Raw genomic sequence first — 20,509 nt, forward strand, 5'->3', positions numbered from 1 at the left:
TTCACCATTTCTCGCTATCATGCTTACGGCCATGATTGAAACCTTGTTTGGCAGATTTCTGTAGACTTCTCCTCAAAGAGATCAGTTATATAGAGAGTTATCAGAGAAATCACTTGGAGGTAAAGGCCACTCACCTGCCCCAACCAGGTGTGATCAGGGTCTGACTTTGGAGGTAACGAAAGGGAGCAGAGCCCCCTGAGACAGACCCAGCTGAATGCCTGGGGGAGCCGCAGGTTGATTAACATTCATGTGGCCCTCAGACAGGCATAGCCCCGGAAGAAGCCAGGGCCAAGAAATGTTGGAAGTTTCAATAATCAATGTGCCCTCCAATTCACACTAATTTTTGTGGTTAGCTGCATTCTTTATTGATGTGCAAGTGAAATGATCCACTGCTAAGAGTCACAGACAACTGTTGCAGCGTTTGCACATATAAAGAGGTGGAAGGAAGTCAGAGCAACCCGTACACCGCATGCACGACAAGATGGCCCAGCACCCTGTCTGTCGTCCTCAGTGGGAGTCGGCCTCCATGATTCAAAGAATGATTTCAAGCACTTGCCTGGGACCCCACCGCAGCAGAGGATGGGTCAGCAATGGACTCGACTCCCACAGCGGCAGAGGCAGGCATCCCTGCTGCTAGCCCTCATTGATTCCTGCGCAGGACAACACAAGTCTTTAAACCTCAGCCCAGCCACACACAACCAGGCAAAAAGGTACCTGGCGACAAGGGAAGGTCACCCCACCCGCACGACGGCCATCCGACATCTAGCTGCAGCCAAGGTTCGACCCCTGCATACCGAAAGACCCTGGCTTAGGTAGCTGTCCAAGCCATGATACAGGTTTTGGCCAACTCTGCACTAGGGGAAGGTGCAGAAGACGAGTTAGTTTCCCCTCCACACCATCAAAGCAACTCATGTGATGCCCACTGGAGGTGCACATGTGGAAGCCTGAGTGGCTGGTATAGTTGCTACTCCCACCCCTAAAAGCAGTTTGCACTGGCTTGGAGGAAAATTGCATCTCCGCCGAGAGGAGCTGGAATCCCTCGTGTCCTCAGCTCCTTCTTATCAAGGCTGCCCTGCCGCCCAAGACGGGCTGCTTTTTGATCACTTGAAGTCCAGATGGGCTGGGATTTGGCTCGGTAGGGCCCAAGCAGCAGAGCCATTGGGTGCCTCCCAGCCCAGGTAGGCACTGCAATTCAGTTTCCCCTAGAGACCCTACGATCAGCCCAGCTCTCCTACGCCGTGGTCCCCCGCACCAGAAAGACCAGATCGGGAGGCCGCTCCTTCTCCTTCCTCGCGGCCAAAGCATGGAACGCCCTTCCGCTCCACCTCAGACAGACAACATCGCTCCCCATCTTTGCAAGAAACCTCAAAACCTGGCTCTTCGACAGACCCCCTCCTTGATGGAATGGAACCTGCACCCCCCCACCCCTAGCGCCTTGAGACCCTTACGGGTGAGTAGTCGCGCTTTAACAAACCTCTGATTGATTGATGCTCAGGGAGCTTGGGTTCTGTCTCAAGAGGGTTTTCGGTCACATTATGCCCCTCTTGAGAGGGCTTGGAGTCACCATTCCCTGGACCTTTATGCATCAGTTGAGTCCTCCCAGGTGGAGTAGCCTGGCCCATACCGGGGTCTCGCCCAATAGCCCGACTGCCTTTGGCTACTCTGAATGTCAGGGTATGTGAGTGGAGGGCTAGGTCCTGTGCCTTGGCTTCCATCTGGGAGGCAGCAGAGGGTTCAGGCTTGAGCTGTTAGTTTTTTTGTTTAAAATTCTTTAATTAGGGTTTTGCTTTACAGTTTTCCATGTGAGAAATTAGACATATCGCAGTTTAACAATCATTTGTGCAAGTTTTGAGCATCAGCAATAGTTACATATGGCAATTTCATTAATTTTCTAGTCCTCAAAATACATTAACATATCATAGTCCACATATGTGCTACTGATTTGTCCTGTTGTGCGGTAATGTATTCTGCTGTATCTGGTCCATTGTGTTACATGGTGGCAAGGGTTGGTATATCACCCCTCCTCTATCTGTGCATGGAGCTGTTAGTTACTCGGGCCACTCCATCATTAATGATACATCTGCGGGTTCACCTACGGAAATCTTATTCCGAATTTTACTTCTTCTAGATAGTCAAGTTTCATAGTCTTCTCAGCTCTCCGCCAGGGACATCGTAGGCCCTGGCAGGGCTGCTCAGGAAACCTTACTAAACCTACCAATTGATATTACCGACAGGCGGTGTGTACAAAAGGCAGGGACTTAATTAATGCAAGCCTATGACCGGCACTAACTAGGAATTCCTCGTTCTGGGAAATTGGGAAATAATTGAAATCCTCAATTCTTGTCAAGACCGGGGTTCAGCTAGTTACCCACATCTGCCGTGAAAGGTAGACATATGTTGATCCATTCAGTGTAACACATATTCAGCCCCAACATCTAAGGTCATTTCACCTGTAGCAGCACAATATGAATGCCCCCGGCCATCTTACTTAATTATGACTCTAGTTCCGAAAACAAAGAAATTAGACATGGAGCCCTATTCCATTATTCCTAGCTGAAGTATTCAGGTGACAGGCCAGCTTTCAAAGTAAATGCGTTGAACCCCCAGGACACTTAGTCCAGGGCATCAAGGGGGCACCTACAGGCAGGGGCTGGGGTAGGCGGCAGCTCGACCTGAGGCTAACTGCCAACCATATTCCAAGATCAAACTACGAGCTTTTCAACTTCGGAAACTTTCATATACGCTTTTGAAGCTGGAATTACAACAGTTGCTGGCACCAGACAGGCCCTCCACTGGATCCTTGCTAAAGGATAAAACATTTACTCATTCCAATAAAGGGCCTCAAAAGAGTCCTGAGTTGATATTTTTCATCACTACCTCCCAGAGTGAGGAGTGGGTAATTTGTGAACCTGATGCCTACTTGGATGTAGTAGCCATTTCCCAGGCTCCATTTCTGGAATCAAATCTTGATACCCCTATCCATGGTCACTATGGTAGGTACAGAAAGTATCATTGAAAGATGATAGGGAAGACTTCTGAATGCCGCCTGTTACGGGGGTGTGTAATTGGCCCAAGGTTGTCAAGAGTCACCAAAGCAACCAATAAATGCTAGCAATCCTGAAGGTCAAGCACTCATTGGTATGTGTTAGCTCTACAATTACTACAGTTATCCAAATAACAGACGGAACGATCAAAGGAACCATAACTGATTTCATGAGCCATTCGCAGTATCATTGTACTGGCCATGTGTACTTACATGCGGAAGGCTTAATCTTTCAGGCAGGCATATGCTACTGGCAGGGTTAACCTGGTAGCTGCACCTGCTGGACAAGAGGGAGCCATTCTGGAACGACCTTTGGACCTCTTGGGACCATACTGCAGGAACCCCTGATTGTCTGCAGGGGCCTAGGGGGTACGGAGTGACACTGGCACCGGCATGCTAGTCTAATCTGCGATGACAGAATGGAGAGGCAGGCCAAGACGCAGCCTGAGTGAGACAAAGGGATACTGGCCTGGACAGCCAGGACACCCAACAGTGAGGTCTTTCTGACCTGCTTTGGAAACACTCTTACTGTAGAAGGGCAACTGCTAGCCATTGTGAGCCCAGATCACCAGGTGGCAACAGGGACTACCACCACCCAAAGCCATCTACTCTGTTCAGACCACTGGGGGCTCCACAAGCTACCAGGCTGCTTGGCATTCACTCTGCTGGGTGGTCTCCAAGAAAGGCAGACCCTCGAGTTGGACAGTCCAGGCATGGTGGAAGTTCTTTGTATAAAACAACAAGATGAGCCAAGCAGTCCATCTTTAAATAGACCAAGTGTGCCAAATCGATCAGAGTACAGTGCTGGCTAGACCATCCATAAGCAGGCCATCCGGCACCACAATGTCAGCTTTGCATTCCTTCTTGCTCTCCAGGAAGGCAGACTCAGAGGAAGAGCCCGTCAGACAGGGCTAAAATTCAGCCCAGGGCCTCGCAGCATGGGGCGGAGAATGACTGGAAGACATGGGGGCCCTCATTCCCGTTCCCTGATAAGCCTAAGGAAGTCTACCAGCCTTTCTTGTAATTTGCATATCAAATGATAATGGGGCTGTCAGAACAAATACATCCAACCTCCTGGAACCTTGTATGGGCAAAGAGAGTCAAATGAGCCTTCATTGGGACTTCCAGGGCATTCTGGCCGTCTGGTCATGCTATGGATTCTTATTGCACACAACCAGCTGTCTGGGCTTACAGAGACCAAATGGCAGGCTTGAAGGATGGCCATCTAGTTGCACTTTGTCTTATGACAAAGATTGGGCTTGCCCTTGGAGGGGCAGGGACTCTGCAGGCTTGGTTCCCACAGCCAGGCTGGGCCTCAGGCAAGGGTTGTGGGAGAACCTCACGGAGCTCTGATCCGGGGCCCTGTCACAGCTTCTTAACCCTGGCAGGCAGGGGAGGTATTCTGGGCCTGCAGAACCCCATCTCAGACACTTTGAGATGCAGTGGGCCAGTGATGAAGCACAGGTCCAGAAGCTTCCTCTTTGAGGCCACCCAGAGCTCTGACCTGGGACCTGGTCAGAGCCTTTTAACCTGGACAAGCAGAAGATGCTTTACTGAGCCTTTAGTAGGACCCAGTCCTGGGCACTTTGAGACATGGAGGCAAAGAACAGCGGCCAGAGCAGAGGGCTTCCACATACGGCCCACTGGAGCACCTGGGGCCTGGTCAGAACTTCTCAACCTTTGCAGGCCGGGGTCCTTCCTGTGCTATGGGATCCCAATTCCAGGCACTTTGCAAATCAGCATGTTAGGGTTTAGAGCCCGGGAATGGGGGCTTCCACCCCACTGCCAGCCAGAGCTCCGACCCAGGACCCGGTCAAAGCTTCCTAACCCAGGTAAGAGAGGCCATTCCAGACCTACGGCACACCACCCGGGCACTTGGCAACATGGAGGGTGGGGCAAGGGAGCCAGGGCTTGGGGTGTTGGTCCTCAGGCCTGCTGGAGCTCTGACCCAGGGCCCAGTCAGAGCTTGTTTACCAGGGCTGGCAGGGGAGACCTTCTTGGGCCACTTGGCACATCTGGGGTACTTGGCAATACAGCAGGCTGTCCCCAGGCCTATTGGGCACCTGACGCAGGGCCAAATCAGAGCTTCTTAACACAGGCAGGCAGGGGAGGCCTTACTGGGCCATGGGACTCTGGTACAGGCACTTTGCAATATGGCATGCTGGAGCTGGAGCCCAGGGCTAAGGGGGCTCCCCCACACGGCCAGCTGGAGCTCTGACCTGGGGATCTGTCATGACTGGCTTCTTAACCCAGACAGGCAAGGGAGTTCTTTCAGGACCTACAGGACACTGTCCAGGGCATTTGGCATCATGGACGGTGGGGGAAGGGAACCCAGGGCTAGGGGTGTCCGTCCAGAGGCCTGCTGGAGCACAGTGCCCAGTCAGAGCTTCTTAACCCGGCAGACAAGTGATGCCTTCCCAGCCTGTGGGACCACATCTTAGGCACGTTACAACACAGCAGGGCAAAGAAAGGAGCCCAGAGTGGGAGCCTTCCACCCCCGGGCTTGCTGGAGCTCTGATCCAAGGCTCAGTCAGAGCTACTTAATCCTGACAAGTAGGGTAGGCATTTCTTGGCCTATGGTACCCTGTCCCTTCTACTTGGCATCATTGAGGGCCAGGTAAGGGAGCCCTTGAACTGAGCCCAGGGCTGGAGGCTTTCACCCTCAGCATGCCAGAGCTGTGACCCAGGGCCTGGCCAGAGCTTCTTTTTCTGGGCCTACAAGACTCCGTCCCAGGCACGGAAGTCTGTAGAACAGAGCTCAGGGCTGGAGGCTTCCACCCCTGGTGCAGTTAGCGCTCTCATTTAGTACCCGGTCAAATCTGCTTATCCCGGGCCGGCAGGGGAGGCCTTCCTGGGCCTGCACAACACCATCTCGGGCACTTGGTGGCACGGCAGGCCAGGAAGAGGGAGACCAGAACCAGGGACACCCACCCACAGGCCTGCTGTAGCTCTGATTCGGGGGCCACTCAGAGATTCTTAACCACTTCAGCGCTCATGACGAGCTCAGCTTGTCATGAGTTGCGCCGCTCACACGCTGATGACGAGCTGAGCTCGTCATGTAACGCGGCTTTTTGAAAAACGCAGCGCGCAGCGGGAAAACTGCTAGCGCGCATGCGGTTAATAAAGGTAGGGAGGGGAGGCCTTCCCGGGCCTGCTAGCCCCTGTACCGGGCACTTAGAGAGAGACAGCAGACTGGAGAAGGGAGCCCACGGCTGGGGGATTCCACCCCTGGATCTACCCGAGCTGTGACCCAGGACCCGGTCAGAGCTTCTTAACTCAGGCAGGCATGGGAGCCCTTCCCGGATACTTTGCAACACGGTGGGCCTGGAGTGGAGCTCAGATACAGGGTATCCACCTCAGGGAATACTAGAGCTCTGACCCCGGACTTGATCAAAGCTTCTTAACCCAGGCACACAGGGAAGGCATTTCGGGCCTGGTGGAACCCCACCTGGGCACTTGGTGACATGGTGGGCTGGGTAAGGGAGCTCCGCTCAGAGAGCTTTCATCTCAGGGCCTCTTGGACCTCTAAGCTGGGGCCCGGTCAGAGGTTCTTGACCTGGGCAGGCAGGGGATGCCTTCACAGGCCTGCAAGACCCCGTCTTTGGCATTTTGCAAAAGGGTGGTCTGGAGAACGGAAACCAGGCATGCCAAAGCTCCTTAATCCGGGCAGGCAGGGGAGGCCTTTCGGGGCCTTTAGCATCCCGTTCTGGGCATTGTGAGACATGCCAGGCCAAAGAACAGTGCCTAGGGCCGCGGGCTTCCAGTCTGGGGCCTACCGGAGCTCTCACCCAGGTCCCTGATAGAACATTTTAATCCGGGCCGGCAGGGGTGGCCTTCTCAGGCATGCGGCTCCCCATACCAGGCACTTCGTGACATGGCAAATCGGGGAAGGGAGCCCACTGCTGGGAGCTTCCACCCCAGGGCCGGCCAGGGCTCTGGACTGGGGCCTTGTCAGAACTTCTTTAACTGACCAAGCAGGGGAATCCTCCTAAGCCTGTGATACCACGTCTACAGCACTTTGCCACACAGGGCCAGCGCACGGACCCCAGGTCCCACGATCCTCACCCTTGGCCTGGCAGAGTACTACCCATCGTTATAATTCTTGCCTGCAGAGTGACAGAGATGAACATTCAAGAGAATGTATCAAGCCTCCCAGAACCCTGACATGTCTTGAAACTTCAAATGAACCCTAATTGGGACTTCTAGGGCAGCTTGAAATTCTCAACACTGAGTAAGGTGAACCAAGTTCCATGAAGAAAATGACGTGTTTTGTTTATTTAATCTAAGTACGAAAAACCGCCAGTGATGTTGAGCCTCTCATGTGGGTATGGATACTTACTCCTAGTAACAATTTTGAAGATCCCCACTTTCTATACTGTTAGTAGCTCCAACAGAATATTTTAAAGTAGAAGTCATTCTTTAACAATTTCTCTTCAACTTTTTTATTCACTTTTCTATTATAGCATCTCTCAACTAATTGGTCACATATTAATTGTTCTGTGAAATCAAATTCACATGGAGCAGCCAACACTCTTCAATGCACCACATTTGAATCCATAGTCTCCCCAACTTATTACACCCATGAAAAAAATCTACGGCCCTCATCATGAAGTTGCAGGAAATCAATCGCTCAACTGTGGGTCGCCGGTTCCGCAATCCCAATGAGGATGCAACCACCCTTAGGGTAGTTGGAAACTTCAATTTTTCAATGGGAACTTGTGCGGTTGGCTGAAAACGCCCCATCACAAGCCCACATTAAAAAATGGAAGTTTCAAAACATCCCTGCACTGTGAGGTGCCTGCCACATTGTGCAGGGATGTTGAGGGGTGCAAGAGCAGTATGCAGAGGCCCAGAGAGAAGGGGGCCCTGCTAGTGGCCCATATGGTACTTTCCGACAACCATTCCATGCCGGAAAGGCCGACATGGAATGGTTGTCGGAAACCTACATCATATTCCCAATGGCGGAAGTGTCGTCCTGAAGGGATTATGCTGCCTTTCCAACTGACCGAAGGGCTCCTTGAGCCCATTGGAACTGCGTCAGATTTCCCCGCAGGGACTGCCGTTATCCTAATATGGCGGTCGGACTTTAAACCTACCATGTCAGAGGCATTCCGCCTGACATTGTAATAGGGCCCTAAGGGCCAGATGTACAACATGATTTTGCATGCGCGAAAGGGTCTGCAAACCCATTTGCGCATTCAAAATCACTGTTGGCCATTTACAATTCCTAAATAGCGAGTCGCAATTAATTTGCGACTCGCTATTTAGGAATTGTAAGTCGCAATTAGGAAGGGGCTTTCCCTTCCTAATTGCTTCCGCAATGCTATGTGTGAAGGTTTTGTGACCACAATTGCGGCCTCAAAACACTTGCAAATTACCACCCTCTTCAAGAGGGTGGTAATGCAGTCGCAATTTGCCTTCCACTTTGTGACTGTCTCTAAAAATATTTTTTACGAGCAGGCAGTGGTCCCAGGGCCCATTGCCTGCCCTTAAAGAAATGAAAACGTTTCATTTTTAGGTCTCGCACCTGCGACGCAGCGCGAAGCACTGTCACAGCGAGACCTATAGTCGTCGACTACGCTTTCAAGGGCCCTGAAAGGGAGACAGGAGATGGGCACGCGCAGGCTGCAGGCCGATCACATCGGGACGTGCATGTTCACCACGTTGCACATCTCCTGTCCCCCTTCAGTCTAGGCAAGGCAGCTGCATGCGGCAATAAACACACACATACACACGCACCAGCCGCCCCCAGCCAGTGCACCCGTACTTATCTCACTCAACAACAGAGACACACACACACCAGATGCCCCCTCCCGCATTCCCCTCCTCCCTCCGGCGTTTCAGGCCACGCTCTCACCTTAGTGCCCTTCTGATGCACGGTCCTTAGCCCACGCTCTCCGACTCGGCCCGCTCTTTTTTTGCTTTAGGCGCTTTGGCAGCCCCCTCCCTACGCCGCACCAGCCGTGCAGCACTTAGTCAGGCGCTACCACGGTCACGAGCTCCATGTCACGCTGACATGCATGCTCACGCCGTGCCTACAATGCGCGGGTGCACTTTCACTTTCCCTTCTTTTTTTTGTCTCGTACTGAAATCCATACTTGTTCCATTAAATGACAAGTCACTCTTTACTGTCCCTAGTAGAGATTTGGTCCCGTTTGTGTGTTTACAGAAGTTCCCGTGACGTGTTAAAGGAGCTCAGGATTGCGGGAGCTGGGGGCGAGGAGGGGCTGACAGCGGACGCTGGTCAGCAGTGAGAAGAGCTACGCTGCAGTGCCCCATGTCAACCCTGGAGAAGACTGACAGCTAGCCCTCAGGTAGAGTACTTGGGGCAAGAGTAGAACACTTGCCTTCGCTGGGAGTATTTAGAAGGATAGAACCGTGCCGTACTGAGCCAGCCCAGGAGGGCTTCGTGTGGGGCAATACCGAAGAGTGAAAGCCCGGGACCTCGACAAGATGTCAAGCAGCACCAGCAGTCCCGAGACCATCAAGAAGGTGCTGGAAAACACGCAAAGTGACCTGCGGAGCCTGTCAATAGAATGCAGGAAGAAGTTTCCCCCTGTCAAGGAGGTAAGGCTGGCGGAAGGTCTTACACTTGAGTCACGCCCGTACTAGTACATATACTGTTCCTCCTACAGTGACACCTTCACGTGTGTTCACACATGCCACCTTGTAGCCTTATCACAGTGGTCTGTCAGCCCCCCTGATGGCCCACAGAAATGTCCTCCTTGACATAACAGCACACACTATGACACATGCACATGGCACACACTGCGACACCATAACACCGCCAGTAGCAAGCAACATACTGACTTGTACACACACCTTAGCTGGCCACCTGGTGATGAGACTGACGTTCTGCAAGTTATGTTTTTTTCAGATTGCATTTATGTGTAATTCTGTCTGTCTATATTCAGAAACAAGAGCATTTCGACATGATGTACGTAATAACAGTTGTTGCAGCACCCAGTTAAGATAGGTTGTCAACATCTGCTGATTTAGAGATTCATAGCCAGTGTAACGGTTGCAGCTCACCAATCAAAGAATAGAACCTTTACCCATGCATTCCTCTATTCTGCCTTAGATCCACTTTTCCACATTTTATTTAAAAAAACTAGTTTTTTTTAAATGCATCCTGTTTTCCTTTAAGGAAAACGGACTGCATTTTTAAAAAAACAGCTGCTTTGTTAACAAGCATTTACAAGCAATGGTCTCGGCATTCTTAAAGTTAGAGCTATTGGCATTGCTCATGACATTATTTTTATTTATGTTTTTAAAACATAAATAAATGGCATTGTCATTTACAATGCCAATAGCAGGGCAGGAGAGCAAGCACAATGAACGAGGGGTCAGGACAGCAAGCACAACCAACTAAGGGGGCAGGAGAGCAAGCACAACCAACGAGGGGGGGGCAGGAGACCAAGCATAACCAACGAGGGGGGGGCAGGAGAGCAAGCACAAGCAACGAGGGGGCAGGACAGCAAGCACAAGCAACGAGGGGGCAGGACAGCAAGCACAAGCAACGAGGGGGCAGGACAGCAAGCACAAGCAACGAGGGGGCAGGACAGCAAGCACAACCAACGAGGGGGGCAGGAGAGCAAGCATAAGCAACGAGGGGGGGCAGGAGAGCAAGCACAACCAACAAGGGGGGGCAGGAGAGCAAGCACAAGCAACGAGGTGGGCAGGAGAGCAAGCACAAGCTACGAGGGGGGGCAGGAGAGCAAGCGCAAGCAACGAGGGGGCAGGACAGTAAGCACAAGCAATGAGGGGGCAGGACAGCAAGCCCAAGCAACGAGGGGGCAGGACAGCAAGCACAAGGTGGCAGGAGAGCAAGCACAACCAACGAGGGGGGGCAGGAGAGCAAGCACAACCAACGAGGGGGCGGCAGGAGAGCAAGCACAACCAACGGGGGGCAGGAGAGCAAGCACAACCAGCGAGCATAACCAGCGAGGGGGGGGCAGGAGAGCAAGCACAACCAGAGAGGGGGGGCAGGAGAGCAAGTACAACCAGTGAGGGGGGGCAGGAGAGCAAGCACAACCAACGAGGGGGGACAGGAGAGCAAGCACAAGCAACGGGGGGCAGGAGAGCAAGCACAACCAACATGGGGGGGGCAGGAGAGCAAGCAGGAGAGCCACCACAACCAGCGTGGGGGGGCAGGAGAGCAAGCACAACCAACGAGCGGGGGGGCAGGAGAGCAAGCACAACCAACCAGGGGGGGCAGGAGAGCAAGCACAAGCAACGAGGGGGCAGGACAGCAAGCACAAGCAACGAGGGGGCAGGACAGCAAGCACAAGCAACGAGGGGGCAGGACAGCAAGCACGAGGTGGCAGGAGAGCAAGCACAACCAACAAGGGGGGCAGGAAAGCAAGCACAACCAGCGAGGGAGGGCCGGAGAGCAAGCACAACCAACGAGGGGGGGCAGGAGAGCAAGCACAACCAACGAGGGGGGAGGAGAGCAAGCACAACCAACGAGGGGTGGCAGGAGAGCAAGCACAACCAACATGGGGGAGGCAGGAGAGCAAGCAGGAGAGCCAGCACAACCAGCGAGGGGGGGAAGGAGAGCAAGCACAACCAATGAGGGGGGGCGGGAGAGCAAGCACAACCAACCAGGGGGGGCAGGAGAGCAACCACAAGCAACGAGGGGGCAGGACAGCAAGCACAAGCAACGAGGGGGCAGGACAGCAAGCATAAGCAATAAGGGGGCAGGAGAGCAAGCACAACCAACGAGGGAGGGGGGCAGGAGAGCAAGCACAACCAGCGATTGGGGGCAGGAGAGCAAGCACAACCAGCGAGGGGGGGCAGGAGAGCAAGCACAACCAATGAGGGGGTGGGCAGGAGAGCAAGCGCAACCAACGAGGGGGGGCAGGAGAGCAAGCACAACCAACAAGGGGGGGAAGGAGAGCAAGCACAACCAACGAGGGGGGCAGGAGAGCAAGCACAACCAACATGGAGGGGCAGATGAGCAAGCAGGAGAGCCAGCACAACCAGCGAGGGGGGGCAGGAGAGCAAGCACAACCAACGAGGGGGGGCAGGAGAGCAAGCACAACCAACCAGGGGGGGGCAGGAGAGCAAGCACAAGCAACGAGGGGGCAGGACAGCAAGCACAAGCAATGAGGGGGCAGGACAGCAAGCACAAGCAACGAGGGAGCAGGACAGCAAGCATGAGGTGGCAGGAGAGCAAGCACAACCAAGTGGGGGGGCAGGAGAGCAAGCACAACCAACGAGGGGGGGCAGGAGAGCAAGCACAACCAATGAGGGGGGCAACAGTTTGTCATGCGTGATTAGACACAATGTCGTAAACTGTGTTACACAGCAAAAAAAGACTACCTGAGAAGAACTAATCAATACTTGGAAGGTGAAATTCGCAAATTTCATGCTTAATAGCCTCAGAAAACATAAGTCAGTGATTTGATTCGATAAATAGTCTCAATGGGCGAAGCAAGCTTTACTTACCATCTTAGGACAGTCCCTCACTTTGCCAGGTAAAACTCCTTATAAAGGAGAATATCAAAATAGACAGACTGGAAGACAATACAAGCAAATAGACCAAGCAATAGAAGGGACAAATAGGACAGAAAATCGAAATTACAGACGTCCGCCAAGTCACACAAACCTGTATCAAAAGACATGGCAAAGAACAGCCTTAGATCTAGCAAAAACAATTATTGTGGATACTGTTGCCCAAAGGAAAAATGATCAGCAGTTCAAAACAGTAACTAAGAGCAATGTGGACTAAACTGAAAAATACAACCACAGTCTCTATTTCTGCCCATGGCACGTAGAGGAAAATAAATGTATTTAAATATAAAAAATTATGAGATAGGAACTCCACAAGATGATCCTATTAACACTGGGAGAACAATGCCTAGAAGATTTTTGGAAAGGGGCAGTCTCCCTTTGGGTACCACAGAACACAATGAAGAAGAAGAGTTCACAAACAATCTTTTCTCATGACGTAACAAAACCGGAGAATAAGGAAATAAAAGCAAAAAAGTAGAAGCATAGGGTTAGGACAGTCTAATACTTCAAAGATCTCATAAAACAATCACTAATCCTGTGACTACAGCACCATGAAGCTAAGGCGTATGAACACTCTAGAAATATGCCTTACTTACGTACATACTTGAGTGTCTTCAACTTAAACATGCTATATAAAGACATTGTTAAATAAATAAAACCTATAAAATTGGGACAGACATCACCAGGAGAGCAAGCACAAGCAACAAGGGGGGGGGCAGGAGAGCAAGCACAACCAACGAGGGGGGGCAGGAGAGCAAGCACAACCAACGGGGGGCAGGAGAGCAAGCACAACCAACGAGGGGGGGCAGGAGAGCAAGCATAACCAACGAGGGGGGGCAGGAGAGCAAGCACAAGCAACGAGGGGGCAGGACAGCAAGCACAAGCAACGAGGGGGCAGGACAGCAAGCACAACCAACGAGGGGGGCAGGAGAGCAAGCATAAGCAACGAGGGGGGGCAGGAGAGCAAGCACAACCAACGAGGGGGGGCAGGAGAGCAAGCACAAGCAACGAGGTGGGCAGGAGAGCAAGCACAAGCTACGAGGGGGGGCAGGAGAGCAAGCACAAGCAACGAGGGGGCAGGACAGCAAGCACAAGCAATGAGGGGGCAGGACAGCAAGCCCAAGCAACGAGGGGGCAGGACAGCAAGCACGAGGTGGCAGGAGAGCAAGCACAACCAACGAGGGGGGGCAGGAGAGCAAGCACAACCAACAAGGGGCGGCAGGAGAGCAAGCACAACCAACGGGGGGCAGGAGAGCAAGCACAACCAGCGAGCATAACCAGCGAGGGGGGGGCAGGAGAGCAAGCACAACCAGAGAGGGGGGGCAGGAGAGCAAGCACAACCAGTGAGGGGGGCAGGAGAGCAAGCACAACCAACGAGGGGGGGCAGGAGAGCAAGCACAACCAGCGAGGAGGGGCAGGAGAGCAAGCACAACCAACAGGGGGGGGCAAGAACACCGGCACAATCAGGGAAGATAGGCAAGAAAAGCGAGCACTCACCGGAGGACTCGGCAGCTTCTCGACTTCTTCCGGTCGGGCAGAAATGGCGTCAGAAAAGCGCCGCCATTTTCGCATTTGGGGGTGTGGTTTTTGCTGTTGAGTGACGGGTGACGTTACGGAGTTAAAAACTGCAAAAAATACGCCCCCGAATCCGAAAAAGACAGGGCTTGAATGGAGTGGCGCCCCTCTCCTCCAATGGCCGACCTCCGTTTAGGAAGCCAGCCAATGGAGAAGAGGGCCGGGTTCAAGCCCCCATACTGTAAACATAAAATCTCGGCTGCGCGACACTGCTGCGCAGTGTATGCTAGGCCGAGACCTAGAAAGCAGTGCCAAACATGGTGGTCTGTTGAGCCCAGCAGTCCACCATCCCTGGGAGGGCTGGCATTCCTAATGGGCTCGCAAATTGCGAGAGGCTGACGAAGCGCTCTGGTGTGTGATAGCAGTGACTGTGAGGTTCTTTCCTCTAACTTTCGTGGGTCCAAACACAGTCAAGATGCAGTACATTGGGAAACTGTCTTTAGTCTTCATGTCCAATGTGATGATAGATTGATTGATTGATTGATAGCTTGATTAAACCACCCATAAATCATGAACAGCTACTTCCAAGGAAGTGTCCCGGCACTATCAAGGAAATATGACCCCACCAGTTCTCAAACTCCAGACATCACATAAAATGAGCCTGGAACAATGACTACAGGGCCTACAGGGAAGGCCAAAAGTGGCGCTGGATGGAAGGCATTGCTTCTAAAAGACTATAATTTAGCCTTAAGACAGAAAGGCTTTAATCTGTTTCCTAAAAGTGAGGCGACAAAGGTGTGCACCACTGGATAGTGACAATGAACTCCACGACTTTGCAGTGATAACCTTTCTAAATTTAAAAGTCATGATTAAAGACCTATGTTTGGATCTAAGTTCTCACGGGAGGAACTAATAGAAGAGTGATGTCATATAGGTTTCCTGACTTGTGTTATACACTGTTTTATGGCACAGATATGCAGATCATTTCATTTTAAACAGACGTCTTTTGTATATTGGAATCCATTGACATTCTGTCGATGTTGTGAGATGGGTGTGTCCCTTCTGAGGCCCAAAATCAGTCTCGTGGTTGCATTTTGCAGCATCTGAAAATAATGCATAAGATGTATAGGAGCTCCCTCCATTTATGCTTAGGCCAGTGATGACACCTGATATTCAGTGCCACTAAGCAGCAAGCAGCTTTTGCGCCACACTGCATGAATTACAGTCCTATCTGGGCGTTTCCTCAGCTTCATACTGATGAGTGGGACACTTTGTCCACTCTGCTTGTTACGCTACATTTTGAAACCTTAGGAGGTGTCGTGCAATCACAGGCCCTCCCGTGCCTGTGTTCTGCATGTTGTGAGCTTGTTCCTCATCACTAGTATTAAATCCACAAAAGATGTAATGTACTATAAACAGTTTATTCTGTTCACACCATCGTCCCTCTCCAGCTTACGTGCAGTAGCTGATGCCACTGAGTAGCACAGGTGGGGAGGATAGAATTTTTTTTGTTGTTAAATGACTTATCTTGCTGCAGACCGCTGCCTCGCCTGGTCCCCTTTTGTTCCTGCTTGAAACAGGAAGCACAAACAGGCTCACAACAGCGAATCACAACACTGCAATGCCACGTTCTGATTGGTCTGAGTGCGGTGGTTTGGCACTCAGACAGACAGTGGGAGCCTATGCATGCTCTCCTCCAGGCTCTGTATTTTAGCCTTGTGGGGAACATGCAAAGTGTGACTGGCCAAACAGTCATGCGCACTTAAGGGCCCACCACTCCTCCCCCTAGCTGGCTGTGACACAGCCAAGCCCCGCACCGCACACTGGAAAAATTAAATGATAATAACATAGTGTTGTTATAATTTTATTTTTCCTTTATCCACTGCTCACAATGCAGCGGGGCACCGCTCCTCTGCCTTAGCAGGGAAGCCGCCGCTGCTTGCGTGCCTGTTGCCAACCACCCACACACCCAGTACATTCCAAGCCCTGTGACCTTATGTGGTTCTACATTTGGTAGAACAACTTTGTTTAGATCCAGGAAATGCCCTCTTCCTCTTGCATTAGCAGGGTTTGTGGTGATAGGGATCTTCTATTTACTTTTGAGGAGGATGCCACCTTTGGCAAAAAGCCCGGGTGAGGTGATCACCACTGAAAGAAAGATTTACAGCGTCAGGAGTTTCAATGGGACAATCTACAGTGTTTCGAACAGAGGTTTCTGCAAAGCCAATAGGACTAACAAACAATCTCAAAGTGGGGCTAGAGGCTTAACCACTGGACAGAGAGAAACCTCTCAACAGCCTGTTACCCAGTTGTTTATTGATTTCTAGATTGTGATTGCCATTGGATATACACACTTGTAATAACATTTGTGACAGAGTAACCCATCCACCGAGCTCTAAATCACGCCCATAGTTCTCAAAATGCTCTCACGACTCTCCATTACTCAGAGTAGGCAGTGACAGGCCAAAAGCAAAACCATTCTACAGAATCTGAAAAATGTAACCCACTTGATAGTTTCAGCAGGTTCCTGCATCGGGAGGTAGAGCAAATGCAAGTAGGTCCAAGGCAACAGAGAGAGGCAAACAAATTCACATGCACCTGGTTTTCTCTTTGTTTCTGTCACTCTTGCTGTCTCTCATCAGTGCATAATATGTAAATTAAAGTGCAGGGCCCAAAGCTTTGCCCAGAAGCCCACGCTGTTGAAGGAATGTCTGTGTGCCGAAGCCGAAGGCTGCATATTCTTGATTCCCCTTTATCTTACTCTTGCAGGTTCTGTTTCATCCCTTTTTTCTCTGTCACAGTTTTTCTGTTTTTTTGTCTTCCTCCACCATTGTGTGTTTTTCTCCCTCTCATTCTGGGTCAGTGTGATGAGGGAAAATAAGTGCTGGTCCCCACAAATGAGTGCCGGTGGTTCCCACCTGCAACCACTGGCTCAAATTAAGCACTTCTTTCTATCTTACTAAACTGACTATAAAAGCACAGTCCGACTATTATTCTGTTCATGTAAGTAATTCTTTCATCTAAAGAAATCTTCCACATAGTCACAGAGCTTTCTGATCTTGTTGGAGCTTCTCCACCACCACCAAATTTAATCCATATTTTAAGAGAAAATGTATTACATTTGCGCCAATTTCGACAATGTACCTTCTGTTTTTTACATCACCTCTTCCATCCCCCTCTCTGTCAATGGAAGGAAGACAAGATATGTTTATTCATTTAAATGTACAATATGTAGGGGCTAAATTGCAATATATCAAGTCACCATCTGCCTCAAAGCTTTCTAAAACCTTTAAAGTGTCACCTGATGTATTGCACCTCATCTTACATAGCTTTGTAATCTTTCCATAAGGAGGTCATCTCTTTCAAAAATGTAAAGAAAGAAGCTACAATTATCCCATTGCTCAAGCATAGGCAAAGTCAATAGGTTCACCTCTGAGACATGTTTGCTTTGGCAATTATTTGTAACCATGCTGTACAGCTTGGATGAAAATAATGTAAAAAAAATAAAATAAAGCGCAATGATGCGGCCATTGTGTCAGTTTGTAGGCATGTGCCAATGTGGATATGCGCACCTGAAAAATCAGGAAAGCAATTTTTTTTACCACTCCGAGATGGATTGGTAAACAAATAGGTCTGCATAATGCATTTTTTTACTATTGCACTAACACCCATTTTTGATGTAGTGTTAATATGCAATAAAAAAATAGAAAAAATAAAAAACAAATGGGAGTGGGTTAGTGGTGGTGGATGAGGCAAAATGAGGGAGGGATGCAGGTGGGGGAGAGAAGGACAAGTGAGCGACACCAATGGGGAAGCACATGGCCAATGGAGGGTGGGGGATGGGGAAGCGCATGGATAACGGAAGGTGGGCTTGCGGTATGGGGGAAGCACACAACAGATGGTGCGCAGGCTGGGATGGGGAAGCACATGGACAACAGAGGCGGTGGGGAAGAAAGAACCAGGAAGTAAGAAGGGCATCTGAGGGAAGAAGAGCGAGGGCAGGAAGACAGGGACAAGGAAAAGGAACAAAAAACTAGGGAGACAACTAGAAAGCACATGTTCTCTCATAGAGCGCCTAATCAAAAAGAAAAAAGTAGTACCTGAAGAGGGAGAAGTGGAAGGACTCTATTAATGTGGCTATACTCCAACGGAGGAACATACCAGTAGAGGAAGGAAAGCTCATGGAAGCTGATGAGTAAGAAGCAAGCACATGAGAGTGCCAATAAGGCCCACCAATGTTAGGCAAAGTTTGGGTTCTATGGCCACTGTAAGCCAGCAATGTGTCTTGCAATAGACAGGGTGTGTGCTGTCTTAAAAAAACGGATGCAGAAACCCATGACATTAGTAAACTACCAATCCATTTTCCTACTCCTGCTTCCAACCTAATTTACGGATAGTGCAGGCAATTCCTACCTATCAGACTTCTTGGATAACAATACATTTTTGGATCTAGTACATGAATCCTTAGATCCAACCTTGGAACAGAATCAGCGCTGATGTCAGTCTTTGATGAATTTTGCACCATTCATGGTCAGTTTGGAGCTGTCTGCTAATTTCAGCACTGGTTTCTATTCTGCACCCACCCAGTCCCTGTATGAAGTTGGAGACAGCGTGAAGACGAGAAAGTGGTTTACTTATTTTTTGGAGGAGAGTACAGACGCACTCTTACTTACCCCCTATAGGTCACATCCAAATCATCTTGACTGCATGCTAACCCAAAACTCGACACTCAGCCCCACTTCAATCTGTACAGAAGACCAGTAGCTATGCTGACCCACTGGTTGAGCTCTGTCGTCTATGGGTTCGATGATGACACCCAGCTGATTATTCGACTGGATGATAAGACCACATCAATTCAGCAGATACTTTAATCCTGCATAGTAGCTGAATGTATGAGTCTCAAAGCTCTCTAATACCAAGAAATTGGAGGTCAATGTGGTTGGAGAACCCATAGGTAGCTGGACAGATGCTCGATGGGCTAAATCTTAGGGCACAATGGAGATTCCTATACATTCGGTCAGAATTCTTTTTTGTCTCTTCTTTTATTTTCCAATAACCTTAGAAAGAAAGCATCTGACAATGACTACATACAGCCACAGGAGTTAGATACTGCATAGGTTGTGCATTTAGTTTCAGTCCTCCATAGACCACAGGTCCTGCTCCCCAGGCTTCTGTACTTCTCCCTTGCCCCCCATACTTTAACACATTTCTTGGGGCATTCCTTGTTCTCATAAACCATGTGTTACCGTTGCAAGTGCCAGTCCATTGCCTCTCCCATTTGGACATGAGGGGTGCGTCTCTGCTGCCCCAGGCCCTGGCTATATCTCGGCGTGCAGAGATCAGCGCTATAGCACAGAAGATTAAGGCATACCTGCTTAGGGTCTGATCCCCCATATTTCCATGGGGTCCAGTTGTCTAGTGATGTGAATCTGAGTCTCTGTCAAACAATTCTCCACCCACTTCCAGAACGGTTGAATATTTGGACAGTCCCACAAAGTGTATACCTTGGTGTCCAGCTGACACAGTCCTCTGCAGGCATCTGTCAGCGTACACCGTGCCCATCTGGTGGAGTCTGGTCCTAGTAATGTATGTGCAGTATAGTATATTCAATATCCTGCTTTTATAGCCACCTCCCAGGGGTGGCAGCAAGCTTCACTCCAGTCCCCGTCCGCTAGTGTGTCTTGGTCTTCCTCCCAGCGCCCTGGCAAGTGAAGACTGGAAATTAGCTATTAGCACCCTATATGTAAAGTGAATTGCATTGTGTGAAGCGGGGACAAGAGAAGTCTATATTCTTAGGGTGATTAATCAGGGACATCATTTAGTGTGTTCCTGTGTTCCCTAACAGCATGCCCAACCTGCAAGTACAGATAATGTTGTGATGCGACTATGTTCTGCAATTCGGCAACGGGCAGCATTCCCTCCAGATCCCTCCAGATCCCAGATTTCGCCCAACTTTGAAATACCTATCAGATCGCATTAATGTCTCCAGTCATGTCCCCACAGGGCTCTCAGAGTAGCTGATGCCCACAAGCAAGCCCTGACCTGGAACCCTCAAGGGAAAAGGAAAAGAGGAAGGCCAAGAAACACCTGGTGCTGAGGCCTCAAAGCTGACTGGAAGAAGATGGGTTACACCTGGAGTCATATTGAAAGAAAAGCCCAAGACAGAGATGGCTGGAGAATCCTGGTTGATGGCCTATAACACAGAAGGGGCAGTAGGCATAAGTAAATAAGCGCTAGGGGGTTTCCAGTGTAGCCCTACCCTGCCAGCCCATCTTCCTGGTCGACAGATTTCCAAATTTTCACTACTAAGTCTGTTGGAGTAAGTATGCGCCTGCGTCCATCGTTTAGGTATCAAGTATATCCCCTGGGAAACATTCAGTTCTTGTTCGTCATCAAGAAGGGCTAGGTCTGCGGAGAGAAGGCCCAGTCATTGAC

The 20,509-nt window shown here is 50.5% G+C and overlaps 1 pseudogene; it reads right to left on the reverse strand.

Annotated features, from left to right (window-relative positions):
- Positions 1 to 250: 250 nt before the first annotated feature.
- LOC144771180 (5.8S ribosomal RNA) lies at positions 251 to 401 on the reverse strand (annotated as a pseudogene).
- Positions 402 to 20,509: the final 20,108 nt, after the last annotated feature.

The sequence above is a fragment of the Lissotriton helveticus genome, chromosome 7 (genome assembly GCF_964261635.1).
Source record: "Lissotriton helveticus chromosome 7, aLisHel1.1, whole genome shotgun sequence".
NCBI lineage: Eukaryota > Metazoa > Chordata > Amphibia > Caudata > Salamandridae > Lissotriton > Lissotriton helveticus.